The sequence below is a fragment of the Plodia interpunctella genome, chromosome 23 (genome assembly GCF_027563975.2).
Source record: "Plodia interpunctella isolate USDA-ARS_2022_Savannah chromosome 23, ilPloInte3.2, whole genome shotgun sequence".
NCBI classification, from domain to species: Eukaryota; Metazoa; Arthropoda; class Insecta; order Lepidoptera; family Pyralidae; genus Plodia; species Plodia interpunctella.
In genome coordinates this window covers 1,399,669-1,408,542 of record NC_071316.1, presented here as the reverse complement: position 1 = coordinate 1,408,542, position 8,874 = coordinate 1,399,669, and the positions used below count along the sequence as shown (strand labels likewise).

The 8,874-nt window shown below is 34.3% G+C and overlaps 1 protein-coding gene and 1 non-coding gene across 4 annotated transcripts in view; one reads left to right on the top strand and one right to left on the bottom strand.

The window, feature by feature from the left end:
• Positions 1-695: 695 nt before the first annotated feature.
• Positions 696-814, bottom strand: LOC128680283 (5S ribosomal RNA). The gene has a single exon (XR_008405842.1). It is a non-coding gene; the product is annotated as a 5S ribosomal RNA (ribosomal RNA).
• Positions 815-1,101: 287 nt separating this feature from the next.
• LOC128680243 (uncharacterized protein) overlaps positions 1,102-8,874 on the top strand; it is a 32,808-nt gene continuing 25,035 nt past the window's right edge. For all 3 annotated transcript variants that reach the window (XM_053763269.2, XM_053763267.2, XM_053763270.2), the window contains exon 1: positions 1,102-1,313. The gene's annotated coding sequence lies outside the window, so the exon portion shown is untranslated. The remainder of the gene's footprint in view (positions 1,314-8,874) is intronic.

The following is an 8,874-nucleotide window of genomic DNA, read 5'->3' as shown; positions in this document are numbered from 1 at the left end:
GTTCCTGATAATGTTAAGCCGGCCGTAATTTATGCAATATGCGGTGCATTGTGCATTTCTGCATCTGCATTGCACTGCAATGCATGCTGGCGCTGGCAGAGGCAATCCTCAAAATTGAAACACTGACATCTAGCGCATGTTTGGTTAGTTAAAACATAAACTGCAAGAAGCAGTGCACGCACAGCACGTACGCATACTTTTTCTTGTATTGTTTGCGCCTGTGGTTTGCGCAAATACACACAAGTGTGTAGCTGGTTGCTTTTCCAAAAAAAAAAGGAATAGACTATAATATGCCAGCCACAGATGCCAGCCATTATACAGAGTATCAGAAAATCAGTTCGCCGAATTTCAGCGGCTTCGACACAGCTGGTTTTTCCTTGCTTCAAAAACTTGCTCACATACATATCAACTATTTGAAAAGTTTACATTGTATATACCTACGCACGTACGTATACGCATAGCCGGCATCATTTTTATCGTGAAACAGTTCGCCAAACTCGGGCGAATTCGGTATACATTGTTGGTTTCTCATTTCGGTAAATAAAAGCACACATATTAACTACGCAATGTTCATGAATTCGCGTCGGCATGTCTTGAGTTTGGCTCATAAGATACCAAGAATCTGCTTCAAAATTTAGTTGCAACATTTACTGAACATTCATTCATAAAAAAGCTTATAAAAAATACCATCAAAAAACCAACATCACGCAGTGTTCCCAGGCGGTCACCCATCCAAGTACTGACTGCGCCCGACGTTGCTTAACTTCGGTGATCGGACGAGAACCGGTGTATTCAACGTGGTATGGACGTTGGTGATCGATATGTGATAATTTGTAATCTTATTAATTTTACTATTCAAAATACTTCTATAATTACAATGTTCAATGTATTTTTATTTATAATTGAATCTATCTATTTAATCTTTGAATTGTTTATTCTATTTGAATTACAAAATGACATGAGAAAATTGGAAAATTCATTCTATGCCTATTTTCTACTTCGCTTCTTCATTTGCAGTTCCTTCAGAGCGAAAGAGAAAACTATATGTCTCAACATGCGCCTACGATATATGATATTTCCGTTCATGTTTTCCCGCGCTGTTTCAACTTTTCAAGTCAAGAGCGCGCCATCGCCTTTCGTGCGCGTACGTTTTGCGCGCTGTAAACGAATTTAAAATTTCAAACTCGATACCTATATCGTAAAATAATTGTATGAAAGTGGTATAGAATGAAATAAATCAATATTAGTGTTTATTCAACTGTGTGTTTGGTGTTGTGTTGATCGTTTTGTTTGGAGGATCTTTACATAAAACGGTATGTATCTTTGTGGCAATATTTTCGTAATAGGTAAGTACCTATGTAGATATAACTGTAAATTAAATTTTATCAATGTCGCCTATTATTCAATGTGACATTAACTATGGTTCTTCGATCGTTATTTGTTGAATATAGGTAAGAAGAATTACATTACCTGTATTAGTAAAATCTTGTTCTATTCCACGGTTGTCAGAATAGGTAGTTTGTACTTACTTACTTTTCTTATTTGCAATTTCTATTATAAAAGTAGACGACTACAAGACTAGGTATAAAAGAGTAATCAGTCTGCGTTGAGGCCCCTACAAAATTTCAAGCAAACTTACTTACGCATTTATTTATTAGTTAGGTATAGGAATGGGATATAAAATTAAATTTTGAAAAGCATACGTACTGATATGTGCAGCATCTGCGACTATTACACGACCTTACAACAGGATTTATTAAGCTATTCATTAATTAATAGTATTTGTTATGGTATTTAAATTAAAAGTTTGTTTTTTGTTTGAAAATTTATCAGACGCGGCAGAGGACGTTTTATATAAGGATGTAAAGGTGCTTATGAATCAATTCTTTTTTTTTACTAATACTACTGCCCATACAAGGCGAAAACATAGTCCATACGTTCTGTCCTATAACGACTTATTGAATATTCAATAGCGTTATAAATTTTATTGTACGTCCTACACTAAAATTCTTTCTGGTCACTCCTACGGCATAGGGCGCGCGGGTGTGGGTGAAGTGACTGAGATCTTGAGGTCGTTATTGGTAACTATGTAACTGCCAGTTACCAGTAAACCCACGGAATAAGGTAACAAATGAGCTAGTTACGTTCGACATAATAGATCACTTGTATAAATTACGTACACCACTTATTTAGATGATAAATGTAGTATCGTTAAATGCCTATAGGCAATGGAATTGCTTGAATACTATGAAGATCCAGCGCTCTTGTTTGACCCTTTTCTGACGACTAAAACTGTGATAAATATAGCTATGTTATTGAAGGTGGATGGAGAATAATGACGGTCGAAGAAGATATCGGATGCTGTGCTATGGTCCAGTTCATAATTAAACTTAAATTACTTTTGTTTGACCTAATCCGTCCCATTGCTGGGCAAAGGGCTCCCCTTCTTCCAAGCTGTTGTGAAAATGCTTCTTCTAAAAAAGCTGTGAAGGTACATCACGATGTACGCTATTATTTACGCTTTTCTGAGTTCGTTTCATTGAAGAGGTTAATGTGCAATTCCTAGATTGGAATGAAATCAGAAATTGGCAAAAAATTTGACAAACTTATATATACTCAACTATTGAGCCTCTTCCAATTCCCTAAATTGGCCTTTATATATATCGGGGTATAAACCTTTTTTCCCGTAGCCAAAATTTAAACATTGAGCAGAGTTCGTACCACTGCGTACGTCGCTACAATCAATGTGGCCTATCTGTTATTGATAGTATCTCATATTGCAACGTGATTTCTTTTGTGGTACGGTCTATCTGAGTCTCCCTAAATTGCAAAATAATTGTACACAAAAGTAACTACTATGTTAATCATATATTATGTTAATCAGCAATACTCAGTAATACTGATGAATAACATAATATCGAGGTAAACAAATCCTGGATTCTGAATCTGGCTGAGGCCTTGTTCTCGTTTACACAGCTCACAGCTATTTCTGTGGCTTTCTGAAAAGAACCACAAGGCGTGCGTCAGCGTATTACCATCATACAATATTCGATGCAGTCATTGTAACATTTTTACTTGTTTTGCAAAATGTACTTAGTCATCCCATAAACTTTCTTGAGTAATGATCGGAATATTTGCAACTCATTTTTTAACTTTTAATGCTTATAAAAAATTGTTTGCATCCAAGCTGTAATAATGCAACTTTTTGTTTAAGGAAATTGAATATGGTCCGAGATTATATTTTACTATTAAGTCACTTGTGTTTCGATGTCTAAAACCAAAAATCTCGGCACAAATAACGTAATTAACATTCATAATAAAAACACATAAAAATGACACCTAAAAATGATTTTACTTCTGACAGAATGCACTTCATTTACATCTAACAGATAGGTAGTTAAAAGCCATGAAACATTGGATTTTAGAAGTTTTAATAATAATTGGTACAGTTCCATAAAAAGTGATCCAAAATCTCATCCTAATCACAACAGTTAGCATTCCTTCCAGTCATTCCGAATTCTACTAGCAGTCCGCAAATACTTGTAAAAACAATACGATTTCGATTTCGAGTGTAAACAGTGCAGCGAGCGATGACATCAGTCCTGGCGCTAATATTATACTTGGCGAGCGTCCATGCCTCGTCCATCGACATGGATCATAGGAATACTCAAAAATGAGAGCTAGAAATGAAAATGGTAGGTCAACGGCTCAGAATTCTCTATTTTGAAACTAAGAGACTAATACTGTTAGTACAACATCAATTTGTTCATAAACAGGTGAGCAATGATTTATAGTTTTGAGTGTTACCTAGATTTACAAGTATCAAATTTTTGTTTTGTTGTTACTATCTCTAAGGTCTGCATTTTCATGTAGCCTAAATACCCGATTTTATATGGATTTTGACATTATAGGATCCATAACTGTCTAGTTATTAAGGTGTCATTGCTTTTCATAATTCTAGGAACATTAACATTTGATTCTCAAGATCTTTTCCTTATTATTTGGCTACAAGTCAAGGCCAGCAGATTTGGAACAGCTACTTAAAAGGTCATTACTACACTATGTGCATGGAAAATGCTCTCGGAATACGAATGTGTCTTAATCCTTCACAGCAGCAATCCCTGGACATCTTTGGTGATGTAATAGCCTGCTTTTAAATTGGTCGAATTAAGTCATTTTGTTTTGCGTATTGTTATGATGAAATACTTATTTTTGAATGTGAATGAAAAGTTTAGCAATTACAATAACAATAAATAACGTCTTGATACCTAAGTAACAACTTACAAATTTTCGCCACAATATTAGCGGATGGGTAATGTTTTCTTTCAGAAACGTATTATCCGATGATATCGGAATTTATAGGTACGTACAGTATTATCTAAAATTGTTGTTAGTTATGTCTATTATGTCAGCACACACAACCCACATCCGACGTAACACCTCGCCAAATATTACCTGCCCTGACTGACGTGTTACCTATATCAGCTACTATATCTATTTCGGTCTACCTGATACCGGTGCCAACTGGGCTTTCCTGACTCAGCCAGGAAGCGCCGGTACAGTCGACATGGCAAGTTACCCGGCACCTTTATGCGGTGGTAATAGAGATCGAATTGCAATTAATTTTGTTATTGCGCTGACAACTGTACCTGGTCTAGACTGCCTTCGATCTTATTCGAGATCCTTTGAAGTTTACACAACTGCTCTTGGCTTATTATGTTAATCATATAAATTGATACTTTCTAATAAAATTGCATTATGAAAAGCTTCAATATATTTTTTAATTGTCTTGTACATTCGTTTATTTTACACACATCAGTTATCATGCCTGTTTCTCGAGGGATTAGGCAGAGCAGACTCTAGATTTTCACCTGCTACAGTCCCAGTCAGATCTCTTTCGCTTCATACATGGCCGGGTTATTTTAGAGTGTTTCTACCATAGATCATCAAAGAGAAAAAATATACCCGGGTTTGTACATAATAAAGCAAAAAGGACAATTGCAAAAGCACATTGAGGGAACAAGCTTTTTACGTGGCCTACGTGATGTGAATTTAATTTATCAGATCAACTTTACCAACCATATGGCAAGATTCCGGTTAAAATAAAATAGAAAAAGCTTTTATTTTATTTTTAATTATACTATAGTATTGAGTTCATGAAATATCGTCACTTTTTTATTCAAAATCTTAAATATTTAATTCTCTTTCGAAATATTTATAAGTGGAGTTCCACAAGGTGTTGTATTAGCGCCTGTGTTAAAAATAAAATCCTTTTTTAAATAGAAACTCTGTCAAGCAAAGAGTTTCGCACATTCTAAGAATATTTTTAGCCAGTATCCACGAGACTCCAAAATATATGTAAATAAACCAGTCAGGCGTGTTAGTGTCTTGAGGCCAGACGTTCAGATAACCTTGCCTTTATTTGCTGTATCTGTTAGGTATTCTTCGTGTTCTTTATTACTATTTTAATAGCTTCACTTCGGTTATTCTAAGTCTTGATTCGTGGCATATTTAATTGTATAGTTAACTAGAGGTCCATCCCGGCTTTGCTCGGGTAAAAATACACCTAAACCTTTCTCAGGGATCACAATATCTATTGGTGAAAACACCATTAAAACGCATGTAGTTTTTAAATTAATACATAGTTTAGGACTTTCTTTATAATATGTAAGGATATGTACATCATTTTATGTATCGCTTCGTTTATTAATTTAATATTTTACTTTACAACTAAAATAAATACCACAGGATATTTTGCAACAAACATAGATAATTTATTTCATTGGAAAGAAAATACTATACTTTTCTATAAGACACAGTTGTAAATAAACTAAAAAGAAAAAGGCGGCCACCGCAATCCTTTATGAAGAAGTTTCCCACGGCAGCGAAGTCTGGTGATAATAGTAACTAGTACTTTGTAGTATTGATGGTTGACATTTATATTTGCCAAGACCAAATCACTGCCTTCACACTTCCACGAATTGTGCGCTGCGATTGTTTCCTTGCCAAATGTATGAATCGATTGCTTGAAATAACAACACGTATACGTTTCATGCATTAGTTTATTGTCAAAATAGCGTTGCAAATGCAAAATATACTGCTAAATATATATCTCTTCCTTATACAGCTGTAAGTAATATAACCGCTGCTTTTACACTTACTGCTTTTACCGCCGCTTTTTTTCAGGTATGTCATCATTTTAGACCTTTCAATACACAAACACTCTAATAGCTTAGTTAATTTCCATTACCATTTCACTATTTTATCTTCAATTCCAATTATATGCCCACCATATAGCTAAACGAGACCTTCGAGTTACGCAACTCTAGACTCTGTCTACGCCGTGGGGGGGGGGGGGGGGGAGTAATACTGTATCTGTAACGTATTTCACAACTTTGGCAAAAAAAACAAGACTAACTTACGAAAGTACACGAAAAATTTTATCTTGATTAATTTAAATACACTTAATACAGCAACCAAGTTACTAGGTAAAGCAATATGGGATTCATAATAAACATTAAATACGAGTGACATGCAATCATCCATTCATGAATTTACGAAGCGAATCTCCTTGAGTTTTGCTGTGTAGGTGTCGGCTTAAACAAATACGTTTACATCACATACAACGCGAGATCACGTGCAAAATAGAAAATACCTAAGTACCTAAACTGATGGTTAGAAGTTAAATATTGCTATGAATATATTTCTAGTATAAATATAGATTTAGTCGTTGCTTCTATTCAACCCCACTGATGCACAGTTTTTTTGCAGTGTTGTTCTGTTCATAAATCATAACTGGCATTTTATCAAGTTTTTTTTCTTCATATTTACCAATCAACGAATATGTGTTGCGACAAATTGAAAAAACACGGGTCGGCTCCACATTATAGACAGACAATACGAGTAGTTATAAAATATTTTTTTTACCGTTTTAAAAATATGAAACACCATGTGCGTTATGTGTTTATTTTCTATTTTGTCTCGATTGTAGGTATAGGTACCTAGTTATATAAATACTCTCATACAGAGCTTCGCCTTTACTTACCTTACCTTTACCTTTCGGGTTACAGTACTGTCTACACCTTTCGGGTTACAGCGACACTACAAATGGATTTTAGGAAGTTTACATTTTGATTTGTTTTTCTTCCTGTGTACCAGTACGACGACGCTTGCCTAGGTGTGTAGGTTTGTTAGTTCGCACATCCGCCGGACTATTTTTGTCGGTTGGGTCCAGTTCGGTTGGCAACTGATTAAGTTTTAACGACCGCGACGTGACAGACAGACGTACACACGTAATTCATGTTTATTTTCAGTGAAAAAAAAAAAATGTTCAAATTACTATGACCTCTAGGTAGGTACTGATCTTAGTTCCTCTACCTTTTATATTTTTGTTTACCATATAAAAATAAGTATTGACAGATATTGGTCTTTAGCGTAGAACTTATTTCGTCCAGTAATGTCTTTAACAACCAACTTTAAAGTCAACGATAAATAACTAAATTGCTATTTCATAAAATAAACCAATAAAATAAATTTATGGATCATCTTCATACATATCCTTGCTGTCCATAGATGCTAAAATTACCTTATCTCAGGCGAAGAGTCACCGTCACCCATGTTCTTGACTCATTTATTCTGAGAATAATTCAAATTGAAAGTTTTAATAATATTGTTTACTTATAGCTGGCATTTAATTATCTTTTATTCAGAAGCTATTAGAAACAGCCGAGTAGTAACAAATTGTTAATTGATTTCTTTATATTACTTATAATAAGACGTGTAGTGACGTCATATAGGTAATTAATTGGTTAAGATTTTTCTTTCTTGACGCATTTCTACGACGCAATAATATTTCTTATATTAAAAAATATTAATTGATATGTTTACGTACGTTTTAACTACTAACTGTCCCAAGTACTGTGTTAGCATGGCTTATAAGAATTACTAAATGATAAATTAAAAAGTTTTAATACCTGACTTTGCAATAAATTGCTTATAGTTGTATAACGGCTTTATAAGGGTTAAATAGTTAGTTGCTAATAATTTTTTTATCCAGAATGTAAAATATATCTTTGAAACAATAAATACATATTTTTACGAACGAGTTCGTGATCTACAATGTATGTTTATTGCTTTTTTCGAGCATAAAACTATTTATATTCATCCTTCGCACATTTTAAATCTGGAGCGATTTGCGTGTCGGTAAAAATAAAGTTTTGGTGTTATTAAAAGAATTTTCGATTGCAGTCAGTTTAATTTGTGCTAGTTAGCTGCGTCTGAATAACATCGACAGACGATCAAATCGAAAAGAGAAGTTATTTTTATAAACTGTAAAATTGTGTTTCAATTATTTGGTCCCCATCGAATTGATGCACTTCTTGACGATTAGCTAAACTTCAGCTAAGATCAGTTAATGACGTTGTTGTAATTTACGAGCTAGGATTTTGCCTATTTGGATGGCAGTCAGTACTAAGACTAAATTACTCTAATATACTTTTACTATATTGCCCAATTCTCATGGTCACTGAGTTGGTTGCTGGCCAGTAATATTTTCCGTATCGATTTGAATTTAGGACACAGTAGTGCAGCGGTGGGCGGGTACTTGAAACTCATCTACCCACGGGTACATTTTGTATTTCCTATTTTATTTGCATTAATATTTTGTCCAATAACTATAAAAGATATTGCGCACATTTGATAACTATATTAATAATGTATAAAGAGTAAAAATATTGAGTGTAAATATTAACAAATCTGGAAGATCTGGATTTTGGTCACCTATTCCGTGACCGGCCAATACGAAAAATGTTTAACATCAAGCCGAGCGCGCTCCAGACTTTTTTGAGTTATCTCTAATTAAAACTTCTATTGCTG